This window comes from Hevea brasiliensis, chromosome 14 (assembly GCF_030052815.1).
Source record: "Hevea brasiliensis isolate MT/VB/25A 57/8 chromosome 14, ASM3005281v1, whole genome shotgun sequence".
Classification (NCBI taxonomy): Eukaryota; Viridiplantae; Streptophyta; class Magnoliopsida; order Malpighiales; family Euphorbiaceae; genus Hevea; species Hevea brasiliensis.
In genome coordinates, this window is record NC_079506.1 from 10,116,498 (window position 1) to 10,131,174 (window position 14,677).

Genomic DNA, 14,677 nt, shown 5'->3' on the forward strand with positions numbered 1-14,677 from the left:
GGTTCTCACTTTTGTTGAAGTGACACCACTTCCTATGTTCATATAGGTGAAATTTCCTTTATAATAATATTAACTTAATTAAAAGTATAAATATTAATCCTTATTTTATTAACTTAGTACACTAAGTACTTAATTACAACATTTACTAATAACTTGTTGTTACCATTTAAACTTTGTTTAGTAATAATAATATAAAGTAGGGTTTCCATCAATATTAAATTTAATGGAATATTTTTAATCCTAATACAGCATATATATTTTTTATCATATCTGTCGAGAGCCCTTTTGTAAATGGATCTGCCAGATTATTGTAAGATTTGATATAAGTAATAGCAATAATTCTATCAGAGATTAATTATTTCACATACTCATGTCTTAAGCTAATATGTCTAGACTTTCTATTATAAATTTTATTATAAGCTCTAAACATTGTTGCTTGACCATCACAATGTAAGGAAACAACAGGTATCGGTTGTGACTACAATTTGATATCCAGTAAAAAATTTCTCAGTCATTCTGCCTCTTCACCAGCGGCTGCTAGAGCTATAAATTCTAATTCTATTGTAGAATGGGTTATACAAGTTTGTTTCTTTGATGCCCAAGAAATAGCACATCCTCCTAAGGTAAAAACCCAACCGGAAGTTAATTGATTATCATTAATACTAGTTACCCAACTAGCATCTGTATAATCTTTTAATACAATTGGAAATTTATTATAAAATAAATCAAAGTTTATAGTTCTTTTTAAATAACCAATAACTCTTAAAATTACTTTCCAATAGTTAATACTAGGCTTACTAGTATATCTTGATAATTTACATACTGCAAAAGCAATATCAGGTCTAGTGCAATGCATAGTATACATTAAACTACCAATAGTACTAGCATACTCAATTTGAGCAGTTGCCCTACAAGAATTTTCAATCAATTTAGAAGAAACATCATATGGAGTTTTTGCTTTTTTAATTTTTAAATGACTAAATTTATTCAATATTTTCTCAATATAATGAGATTGACAAAGAGCAAAACTCCCACTATGTTTCTTTACTTTGATACCTAAGATTATATCTACCTCTTTTAAATCTTTCATTTAAATTTTGAAGTTAGATACTTCTTTGTATCATTCACACCTTCCATATTTGTTTCAATTATAAGCATGTCATCAACATAAAGACAAATTATTACACCAAAATCATCAGTAAACTTAGAATAAATACATTTATCGGCACTATTATGTTTAAAGCCATATTTCAAAATTGTTGAATCAAACTTCTCATGCCATTGCTTAGGTGCTTGTTTTAAACTATACAAAGATTTAATTAATTTACAAACTTTTCTTTCATTCCCTAGTAGAATAAAACCTTCAGGTTGCTTCATATATACTTCCTCTTCTAAATCACCATTTAGAAATGCTGTTTTAACATCCATTTGATGTACATATAAATTATATATTGATGCTAAATATAAAAGTACTCTAATAGATGTTGGTCTGGCCATTGGTGTATATATGTCAAAGTAGTCAATTCCCTCTTTTTGTTTAAAACGCTTTGCAACCAATCTAGCTTTAAAGTTTGAATTGATCCATCTGTATTATATTTTCTTCTGAAAACCCATTTACATCTTATTAGTTTGGAATCAGGTGGCAAATCAACTAGAACCCATGTATTATTAAATAATAATGAATTTATTTCATCATTGATTGCCTCCTTCCAAAAAGCCACATCTCTTGAAGCGATTGCCTCTTGGAACGTTTTAGGATCATCTTCCACATTTAACAAAATTCGTATTTTGTTAAGTATAACTGACCTATTGCCTTCTACAAGAAAAACAATAGCTTGAAAAGATATGAAATTTGGATGTAAATTCTTTTTTTTTTTCTAGCACGTTGACTTCTTCTAATTTCATTAAAAGAATCTAACTTTCTTTTGTTGCTAGAAGCCGATTCAAAATTAACATTAATACTAGAATCATTGCCTTGATTTGAACTAATCATGGGCTCATGTACAGAATCATTATGAAATTAGTTTCAATAAATTCAACATCTATAGATTTTATAATTACCTTAGAGTTTAAATTCAAAATTCTATAAGCTTTGGAATTTTCGGCATAACCAACAAAAACTCCTTTCAAAGCTCTAGGACCTAATTTAGTCCTTTTAGAATCTGAAACTTTATAATATGCTAAAACAACCCCATACTCTTAGATAGTTCAAGTTAAGTTTTCTATTTTTCCATAATTCATATGGTGAAACCATAAATTTTTTGGAAGGAATTCTATTATGTAAATGACAAGCAGTAAGTAAAGCTTCTTCTCACAAATTTGTTAGCAAATTAGAATTCACAAGCATAGAATTAAGCATATCTACTAAAGTTCTATTCTTTCTTTCTGCCAACCCATTTTGTTATTGTGTATATGGTGCATTGGTTTGATGTATAATTCCATTTTCTTCACAAAATGAAGAAAATTCAATGGGAAAATACTCACCACCTTTGTCCCTTCTTAAAATTTTTATCTTTTTTCCTTTTTGATTCTCAACTTCAGATTTATAAATCTGAAATATTTGGAATGCTTGATCCATTAAATAAATATAAGTATATTTAGAGAAATCATCTATGAAAGTTATAAAATACATATTTCCTCCTTTAGTTAATATTTCATTTAATTCACAAACATCAGAATGAATAAGTTCCAATAACTTAGAAGATCTTTCAAGTTTTGGAAAAGATTTTTTAACCATTTTTGTTTATATACAAATTTCACAAGATTTTTTATTGTCATCTATATATGAAATTAAACCATGTTTAGCTATAAATTTTAAATATCTAAAACTAATATGTGCTAAAAGATCATGCCACAAAGATAAAAATAACTCAATGGTATAAACAGAAATATTCATATTATTATTAATACTGAGTTTAAACATTCTATCACATGAGTAACCCTTTCCCACAAATATTCCATTTATGGACACAATTATTTTATCAGACTCCAAAATAGCCTTATACAATAGACTAACAGACACAAGATTTTTTTTTTTTTTTATTTCTGGCACATGTAGCATATTTATTAACAATAGCTTCTTTCCAGAAGTGAAGTTTAATTCAACACTTCATTTTTCCACCACTTTAGCAGAATTATGATTGCCCATTAGAACTTTCTGTCCATCTACAACTTCATAATTTTTAAATTGAGTCTTGTCATTGCAAACATGAACACTAGCTCTAGAATCATACCATTAATCATTAGATTTAGTTATTGTAGCCATATTGAGTTCTATTACCATTCAAATATGCAAATCCGATATCATTGCAATCAATTTAGTAGCTTGTTCAACTATATTTGATTTATTGGAATTCTAAGCACTATTATTCGTATTTTCTTTCTTATGTTTCTTTAGAAACTTGCGTTCACATTTGTAATGCCCTTTCTTGCCACAATTGTAACAAGTTCTTCGTTTCTTTGATTTGCTGTTGCTGCCATAACTAGTACTGTTGCCTGCTACTTCAGAAAACTTTCTTTTATTTCCAGAAATTTTCTTTTGAAAATTCTAACTTCCTTGTACAAAATTAACTTTTGTGGTAGATTCAGATACAAATTTCTTATCACGATTTCTTGTTTCTTCTTCAATGCGTAAGTGTTTTTGAATCTATTTAAGAGAAAAATCTTCTATAGTATGCAGTAATTTCTTCCTATATTCATTCCAACTAGGAGGAAATTTTGCTATTATTCCTCCTACTTGTAATGATTCAGGAACTATCACTTTCAAATCTTTAAGTTTTAAAACAAGGACATGTAACTCATGGACTTGATCCATAACAGACATATTATCAACCATTTGGAACTCAAAATATTTCATGATGAGAAATTTATCCACACCTTATTTTTCTAAGTTGTATTTGAACTCCAATGATTTCCAGATTTTCATTGGTGACTTCACAGAAGTAATAGATCATATAGCCTATCTAACAAGTTGTTGAGAATATGATCTTTGCATAACAATTCATATTCTCTACGTTTTTCCCGATCAGCTTTCACTTGTTCAGAATTTTCTGGTGTTGGTGGTGAAATAGCAGGCAGACTTGAATCAAGTATATAAGAAATCTTCAATGTAGTAAGCAAGAATAACATCTTGTCTTTCCAGCGAACATAGTTTGTCTCATCAAAACGATCAAATTTCACGAACTCTTGATTCATCACAAAAATAGCTTTGAATTCCATTGCGATTAATACCTTAAAATTGTTGAGGCAGTGGGTGTAGTATAGGCTTTGAGGCGTGATAAATCACTATCTTTAAGGTATTAATTGCCCCCACTAGATTTCTGTAAGGTTACGACAATATATCTCCAGTATACAACAAAGCCTGAAATTTATAGATAGCAGCTCTTGAAAATTTCCTTTAAGAACTCTTTACACGAACCGAATTTTAGAGAGACTAGAAGAGAATAAGAAGAGGTAGAAATAGTATATATTTGAATTGAAAAACTCATCCATATTTATAGAGAATAAAAGTCATGACACCTTTTTTAGATAGACACATTTGTCTATCTCCAATAGATATAACTGTTTATATAATAGACATGTCTGTTTATTAATAGACACATATATAAATAGTTGTGACTTTTTATATAGAATAGACATGTCTGTTTAATTAAAACGGTATATCTTCTAACAGATGTTATATTTATTTATTTAAAAACGCATCTCTTAACAGTCATAACTGTTTATATATAATAGACATGTTTGTTTATTAACATACATATTTACTTGTTAATAAACACATATATTCGAAAATTTATTTTCGAATATTAAAATAAGATAATCATTTTATATCACGCACATATGTGCCAAGTGCCATAATAGAATAATATATATATAATTCTGTACACATTTCATTCTAACCACTCATTCACTTTCTTATATTTTAACAATATATGAATTCCTTCTCTCTATACTATCTAATATACAAGCTATTTATAACATATATAACCACCTCATATTCACTCCGTCTTCACAAAGATAGTACAATTTCTAAAATTCTAGAACAAAATCTCACTTTTGTCATGGCTTTTGTAGTGCCTCTCACCAATCTCTCCTCCTCTCGACCCAACTCTATTGCTGGTACATTTATGGCTGTCAACAGACAAAGGCGAAAAAGAAGCCAGAGATAGCGAGTCTATAGTGTAAGAAATACTTATGATCTGATTATTTTTTATCCAATATACAAACAAATTGGAGCCATCTTTCTTAGTGCAACCTGGAAACCCATTGATGCAATCCTTGCATTTAAGTGCGATATTAGCTTCAGTGCTCCAACCACTGTAATTCTACAGGTTGCAAAAACGAATACAAAGCAAACATAAGAGAGGAAAAACCCACAAACCATTCAAGTCAATATAGAAGTGAAGCATTTATTTGTAATGAGTCTTGCCTCATCAATTCTAGCAATACAGTGAGGAGGGTGAGGGTGCTCCAGAATGTCAAGATGATAAGAATTAAGACAAATGAAAACAAGCTATTTCTTGCCATAAAAAGCTCTAGCAAGCCACACCGACTCCTTAACCATCATAGAAATTTGCTTTTCAGGCTGTTTAGGGGCCTGTAGAACCCAACAAACAAGTAAGATTAAAATCTCTGCACCAAACATTATACATAAAATAAAAAAACACATAACGCCAAATTGCCAATGCCAACGGTACATAAAACATTGATGATGTTCACAAGAATAAGTCCCATCTTAACATCGCCTTTCAGAAGCAAAGAGTCTTGTTCGATGGGAAGTTCTTTCTTCAACAAATCAATCATATGGGATGCCTCTTATTCTTCTTCACATAAAAGGTAAACAACACATCCATAATTTCCAGTTGAGAGATGCTTTTATTGAATAGAGCTACACAAAGATACTTTATACATGGTCCAGAAGCTTTGTTCATTCACAGATGGTAAAATGAGTGAAAAAAGAAGGGTATCTCAGATTTTGATTTTTATTTTTTATCTCTAAAGCAATGAAAGATATTGGTTGTTTATCTTTATTCAGTATGATCTCGCTGTCAAACTAGTGACTCATTAATAGAGCCATTGAAGAGAATTTTTTTTCTCTTTTTCTTTTTTTGAATATATCTTCCCCCCTGAGTGAAGGCGAAGTGAAAGTTAAAGGAGGGAGAGAGCTTCTTGTTTTTTTTTTTTTAATTATTTTTAATGCCATGTGATCTTTTTTCCTTTTTTTTTTAATTCTTCACGCGCTCAATAGAGTATGTCTTCACGCAAGTTGCTAACTATGATCATAAGAGTATATTCCACTTTATGAAAGTTGACGTGTAAGATGAGATGTTTTAAAAATTAAGGGTGTCACTGGACTTTTTTAGTAAAATTTAAGAATAAATTTTTATATTCAGCTAAAAAAAATATCTACATGCTACGTAAAAAAAAAATGTGGGGTCACCAAATCACTATTCATGGGAAATTTTGATTTGGGATTCACTTTGAAGTATATAAAAGCTCTGAAGGTATACACGATGCTTCAGATATTTTTTTTTATATTTATCATATTGTTATGATTAATAGATAAAAAATATTTATACTAAAAACATATTTAATTTTATTTTATAATAATGTAAAATATTAGGATAGATTTCAATAATTGTTTTTAAACTTTAGGAGTTACAATAAAAATGTCTTTGAATCTAAAAATGTAACATAAAACTTTATTAAACTTTGAAATTTTGCAACATAAAATCTTTCTAACTAGGGATGGTAACGAGTAGGGTATCCGTGAAAATCACCCTATCCAAACCAGAATCCGATTAATATTATTAAAATCCGAACCCGTCCTGAACCTGGTTAAAATTTATTTTCAATTACCCAAACCCATTCTAAACCCGATTATTATTACCGGAAAAAAACCTGAACCCGTTTAATTTTATATATTTTAATTAATATTTTGTATAAAAAATTAATTTGATTAATAATTTATATTTTAAAATTTTAATAATTTCATAAAATATTTAAATTTCATTTTATACAAAATAAAATATATAAAAATTTATAAATATTATTATAAAAAATATATATTTTATATTTAATTAAATATTTATATAAACGGGTTCAAGTAACGGATATCTAATATATAAAACCCGGACCCGACTTGAACCCGTCACGGGTATTATTTTTCAAACCCGAACTCGTCATAAATTCGATTATATAATACCTAAACTTATTCTATTAGGGTTTGGTCAGATCGAGTATTTGCAAAAATCTGACCTGTTACCATCCCTATTTCTAACCCTCAATAGCTGGTTTATAAGTAACATACTAATGTAAATAATATAGAGTGACAATAAAGTGGACAATCGCTATTATTTTTCAAAGGTAAAAGCTCTTTAATCAATTTCTATACATCTAACCCTTTATTATTCTGCATGATTGAGATTTTTTCATGGTTTATATGTAAAAAAAAATTATATTCGATTTCAATTTGGTTTCATGCCCGGTCATTCAACTATGGAAGCGATCTTTCTCATTGGAAGCTTGATAGAGAAATATAGAGATGTGAAGAAAGATCTACACATGATTTTTATTGATTTGAAGAAGATTTATGATAGTGTTCTAAGAGATGTCTTATGGAGAGTGTTAGAACAAAAGAGAGTATCTATTAGGAACATATAAGTGTTAAAAGATATATATGAAAAAGTAATTACTATTGTGCGCACAATGGGATGGGACACAAGAGATTTTCCTATCTCAATTGGATTACACCAAGGTTCAGTTGTAAGCCCTTACCTTTTTACATTAGTTTTATATGAATTAACGAAACATATACAAGAGAATATCTCTTGGTGCATGATGTTTGCGGATGATATAGTTCTGATAGATGAGATGCGAGAAGGAGTCAATAGAAAGCTAGAGCTTTGGAGAAGTACTCTAGAGTTAAAGGGCTTTAAGTTAAGTAGAACGAAGACATAGTACATGCATTGCAAGTTCAGTGAAGGCCGAATTGGTAATAGGGAAGGAGTTAGTTTGGACGGAGTGGTACTGTCCCAAACTTTAAATATCTCGGCTCAGTCATTCAAGTAGATGGGGGATGTGAGAAGGATGTTAGTCATAGGATTAAAGCTAGATGGTTGAAGTGGAGACGTGCCACGGGAGTTTTATTTGATCGCAAGATTCCCAATAAGTTGAAAGGAAAATTTTACCTTACAGCCATATGATCGATTATGTTATATGGCAGTGAGTGTTGGGTACTAAAAGAGTCGTATATGTCTAAGATAAGAGTTGCGAAGATGAGAATGTTAAGGTGGATGAGTGGCCATACTAGACTAGATAAAGCCTGTAATGAGAGTATTAGAGAAAAGGTAGGAGTTGTGCCAATTGAGGATAAGTTGAAAGAAGGGAGATTGAGGTGGTTTGGTCATATGAAGCGTAGACATATGGATGTTCCAGTTAGACAAGTAGAGCACATTAGGTTAGAGGATAGAAAGAAAAGAAGGGGTAGACCTAAACTGACTTGGAGGAGAGTAATACAACATAACCTAAAAGCATTACACATTTTTGAGGATTTAACCCAAAATCGTTTAGAGTGGAGAAAAAGAATCCATATAGCCGACCCTAAATTTTTGGGATAAAGGCTTAGTTGAGTTGAGTTGAGTTTATTAATATATCTTTATAATTTATTAATAATATTTAATTCATAATTGTTCTTTTACTAAATATATATCATATTTAGTATCTGTTAACCCCATGAGCTAAAAGAAGTATAGATTTTGATGATAACAAAACTCAACTAGAATCAAACTAACCTTGTTTTAAGTGTTGTGCTTTTCTAAGGATAAAGAAAAAGATTCATGAAGTTGATGATGAACTTGTGTTTTAAAGAAATGATGACATTTTAAGATAACACAAGACGAATCAAAGACAATGAAGATAAAGAAAGAAAATGTTACCTTCCAAGCTGCATTAAAGATCAAAATTGAAAGTACATATAATTTGATAATAGTTTAAGGAATTTAGGATTGCTTGTAAAAAGAATTGAGGAATAGAAGCCAATGATACTTATTTTTAATCCCTCAAATTTTTATTCTAAGTTTTCAAAACTTGTTTTGAATCATCAATGGCCTAAAAGTATTTTATTATGATTTGGTGTAAAGTTTTAAATTTTTGAAAGTTATGCAGAAAAGCCTTCCTAGTATGCAAATTGATTTGCTTCTGGTTCTGGTATGCTAACCGGTTTGCTAACTGACTCAACTCTATACAACATCACAGAAAACGATAAAATAACAGCTATTTTCTTGAAATTTGAAATTGTAACATTCAAATGAGTTCTCAAACGGTCAGAAATGATCTAAAACTATAAATACACCCATCCTTGGCCATTTTGCACTTAATGAAAGTTTCTCAATTGTTCCTAATATCTTAAAATCATTAAAACTTTCATTCAAAGTGTTCAAATTGTTTTTATTACTCATCATTGGCATACTTACTCATCTCTTCTTCATAAATTCTATTGTATTGAGTGAGATTGAGTTTTAAACACCGTCTTAGCATTTATAAGAGGTCATTCAAGCACCTATTGAAGCTTGATTGTGAAAAGTGTTTGGAATAACACTTAGTAGAAGTGTGAAACTACTTGTAAAAGTTTTGGTGCCAAGATTTGTGAAAGACTTTTTATTTTTTGCCTTTAAAAGAGAAGAATAATGAATTAAAGACTCAAAGTGGGATCTTTGAGAGAGTGGATGTAGGCTAGTTAGGCCAAACCACTGTAAAAATTCAGTGTTCAATTCTCTTAACCCTTACTCTTTAAATTTATGCACTTTTATTTTCTGGTTGAATCATTTTTTGTTGAGTTGAGAATTGATATAGTACACCATTAACTCTGTTATAAACTGAGATAATTTGTTTAGTGTTGAATCTGCTGAGATCTGATATAATTTGCTTACTGATATATCTGCAGTCAACTAATATATTCTGTCTACTGCTCTGTTTGCTGTGCTTTGATTTTATTCAGATTACTGGTATTTTTGCTGAGTGCTAATATATCCCGTTTAATCAGTATACTGAATATTCTTAAGCCAACTTTGTATCAACTAATTATTTGAGCAGTATCACTCACACATTTTAAAGTAAAAATTAGGTTGAACTGAGCTACAATTTTTCAAAGGTTTTGAGCAATAACCGAAAAATTGTTTTAGTCCAATTCACCCCCCTCTTGGACATATTTTGAGATATCAGTATATATATATACACACACACACGCACACATGTGTGTGTATATAAAATTAAAAAAAAAAATTGTGTGTGAGAATGAGCATACCTATCAAATCACTTAATAATTTCCCTACATAAGACAAAAGAGAACTTTGGGCTCATGGATTAGGGGAAAAAATATATTGTAGGGTATTTTAGATAAACCAAACATTTTGCCCTAAATCATAATTAGGGTTAATTCTTTTAATTTTTTTATTTATAGCTACGTTAAATAGAAAAATTAATGATAAACTATAATATAGTTTTTGAAATTTCACTTGATCAATAAAATACTCCATCGATTTAAAATTTATATTTTAAAAATATATATGTTATTTTTAATATATATAATAAATAAATATTATATGAAATATTATATTTTTATTTGTTGCATATATTTATTATATGAAATATATTTTTTATTGATTGCAATTATTTTAATTATCTTTTAGCTTAATTTAAATAAATTAATGTATTTAAAAATAAATATAAAAATAAATTCGCACCATTTTACATTCCAAATTTCAAAAAAATATATATATAATTTAGAAAAATGTATTCCACATAAATTATGACATTCATTAAATAAAATACACATGTCAAACTATATATTACACACATAATCAATAATCTTCAATTATAATAGAATTTTTTTTATTAATTTGAAAATAAATTAATTATAAAATTAAAATCTCAAGAAAATAATAGCTATGCTAATTAATAATAAACAACAAAATTATAAATTACAAAAAATGTATAGCAAAACTCACTTATTAAATATATAAATTTCACATAATTATACCTTGATTTCATAATAAATCAATCTAAATAAGAATTTCCCAAATTTTACTTCCCTTAATAAATCTTTTGCAAACTACTAATATTCTATTATTGATTTTTCATCCAACCGCGCATGATATCATCAATTTTTTTTTTTAATTTTGTTTTCACTTTGCTAAATGAGGAACATAGCCTGTAGGACCACTTATTAAATATGTATTTTTTTTATTGAATTTAAATTCAAAATTTCATAGTCTAAAATTGATTCTATTACCCATTGGTAAAATTTATTGAGTCTGGTTGTGCTCTGGTAAGATACAAGCTTGTCTTTTTACATGAACATAGTTATAGATATATAACACTGCATTTTCTATTACTAGTTCTCCATTTCCACTTCAATCTTGCAGTGAATTGATCATACTCTTTATACAACTTGATGGTGTCACCAACTCTAAGATTCCTGTAACGAACAAATGGGAGCCAAGTCCTTGAAGAAAGAATAGGCTTTGGGTGTCCATTTCTGCGAATGGAACATTGAAAGCTCCAACAAAAACCTCTGTCGTGGCTTGAAGGTATAAGGGACAACCTACGGGTGTGGTGGCCGGTGGTAAACTTGGTGAGGAGGCACGGTTCCAACTTCCATATGAACCTTCGCACTAATATTGATGGTTAAATAATTTTTCATTGAGAAGTGTTTGCCGGAAGATTTTTCTGATTACATATGAGAGAACCTTTGTCATTGGTAATTTAAAACTTTTTACAATTAATCTCATGAAACTTTTGTCAAAAAATTGGGCGCGCTAGTCTACGTGTAGTTATTTTCATCTTTCTGATTTAATATTAAAATTAATGTTAATATTAACTTAATTAATTTTTTAAATACATATATTTTTCAATTTATAAATTATTATTTATTTAATTTAATTAATTTTTTATAAAAATTATATGTTATAATTAATCTCATTATTTATCTATAATATTATTTTAATTATTAACTCAAATACAATAAAATAAAAAAAAATGATAGAATAAAGTATAAATGGATAAGAATAATTTAAAATAAAAATAATAAATTCATATTTCGTGAAAGTTGACGCATAACGTTAGGTTTTTCTAGTAACTCTATTCATTTGCTTTGAAAATTTTTATTTTAATTATTTTTATAAATATTAAATAAATTATATATATTTCCATAGAAAAGCAAAATGACTATTTATGAAAATAAGTAATTTTATTCTTTTTAGAATGCTATAACTAATTAAATAAGGCAACTTTAAGTTATTAGAAATTTGAAAATATTTTTAAAAAATATTTTTGTATTATTTATAACGTTAATTAAAATACGATTTATGCTAAAATTAGAATAAAATTATAATAAAAATAACTATAATATTTCTTTTTTATTGTTTCAAATCCAGTAATGTGTTTTTTCTAATTTTTTCAAATATTTAAGTTAATTATTTTTCATAATTAATATTTTTTTATAATACAAAATTTTAATTAATTTAAATATATTTAATTAAAAGCATTGACGGTAAACTTTGTCATATTTATAAGATTTATATATGTTAATTAAAAAATTTTAGAAAAGGTTAGAGTGAATATATAAAATATATTGAAAATTTAAAATTTAAATTAATTTTATATAAATTAGGAATATAATTTATTAATATTTTTAAAAATAACATGCATTCATGCATTAATATTAAGCCACAGTAATTTTTCTCAAAATATGATACAATTCTTTTTTTATATATATAGAAATATAATTTTATTAGATAAAAATAAAGTACAAAATAGAAATACAAATTAATATATTATTTTTTTATATAAATGAAACTAATCACTTATATAAAAAATATTATAAAAATTTTAAAAATCCAATAGTATTGATAGAGCATGTAGATTAATAGTTAGATTATTGGCTCTACTCTTTGACTCTATAATTTTTTTACGAACCTTATCATACTACTTTCAAATTTACATCTCATATTGAAGGAAAAATCTACACTCGCAAAATATTTTTTAAAAAAAAATTAAAATAACTCAATAACAAAAAAATAATAATAAAATAACTTCACTAAATAAGAGAACAACACCACAAAAATTGAATATCCACCAATAAAAATAATTTTAAAATTTATTAACTTAAAATCTATTAGTAATGTGATAATATAAAAAAAAAGAAATGGATTGTCACCGAAGAAAACATTTATTGTTAGTCACTCAAAGAGAATATCAAACGAAGCAAAGGAAATATATATATATATATATATATATATAAAAGAGATTTATAGAGAGAAGGCAAAGTCCCTCTCCCTATACATATATGAAAATATGATACAATTCATTAAGTTTAGATTTTTTTAATTATATTAAGAAAATATTTGTTAAATATTTTTTAAAATATTAGATAGAATTACACTTTCTTTTAATTTAAAAGATCACTTTATATATAACAAAATTTGAATATTAATCCTAACTTTACAAGTAATAATATAATGCTAGTTATAATATAGAGACATTTTATTGTAAAATAAAATATATTTTATTTTAATTATATTTATAGTTTTTGTAATAAATTCATAAATTGTGTTATGTACCTTTAGTAAATTCATAAATAGTCATTTAATATTTGAGGCCATGGGAACCAAATTAAAAAATAAATATAATATTTACTTATATATAATCTATTATTATAAATTTATTATGAATTATATATTTTAATAAATATATATATTATTAATTATATTAAAATTATATAATGTATGTAAAAACTCATGAAAAAATAAATGTGTAAAATTAATTTTAAATTTGATTGTTTTATCCAAATGATATGATTCATAATTCAATTATTAAAAAAAAAAAACAAAACCATAACAAAATAGTAAAATAAATTTGATTTTATATGGTTTGTTTTTCACAATATCGAATTTTTTTGATTTTGATTCTTATTGATTTGGCTTTCCATTTATTTAAAAATAATCAAATTATGGTTAGTAGTTATGACTAACAGTTTTTTTTTTTTTTTTAAGTATTAACAATTGATAAAATTAAATAAAACTACTTCAAAATTTTACTTTTAGCTAATTGCGTTACACGTGTCTCTCTGAGTATCAAATTATTCTCCTGAGGAGAAAATTTAAGTTAATATCATTCTATTTATGTACACATACATGATAAAGTGAAAGCATAAATTTTATTAAAGGTATCATAAATTTTAACAATGAATATGCTTTACATCAGCGTATTCCAAAGAATGCAAAAAGAGTATTTTTTTTTTTTTAGAATGATGTAACTAATTAAATAAAGCAACTTTAAAATTATTAGAAATTTGAAATTATTTTTTAAAAATATATTTTTTATTATTTATAACGTTAATAAAACAATATTTATACTAAATTAGAATAAAATTAGAATAAAAGATAATTCTAATTTTCTTTTTTATGTTTCACGTCCAGTAATGTGTTTTTTCTAATTTCTTTTTAAATATTTAACTTAGTTATTTTTCATAATTAATATTTTTTATAAATACAAATTTTTAATTAATTTAAAGATACTTAATTATAAGCTTTGACGGTAAAATTTGTCATATTTATAAGATTTATATATGTTAATTAAAAAATTTTAAAAGTTTAGAGTAAATACATAAAATATATTA

At 26.6% G+C, this 14,677-nt stretch overlaps 1 pseudogene; it reads right to left on the minus strand.

The window, feature by feature from the left end:
- Positions 1-511: 511 nt before the first annotated feature.
- LOC131172698 (nicotinamidase 1-like) lies at positions 512-5,802 on the minus strand (annotated as a pseudogene).
- Between the last annotated feature and the right edge of the window lie 8,875 nt (positions 5,803-14,677).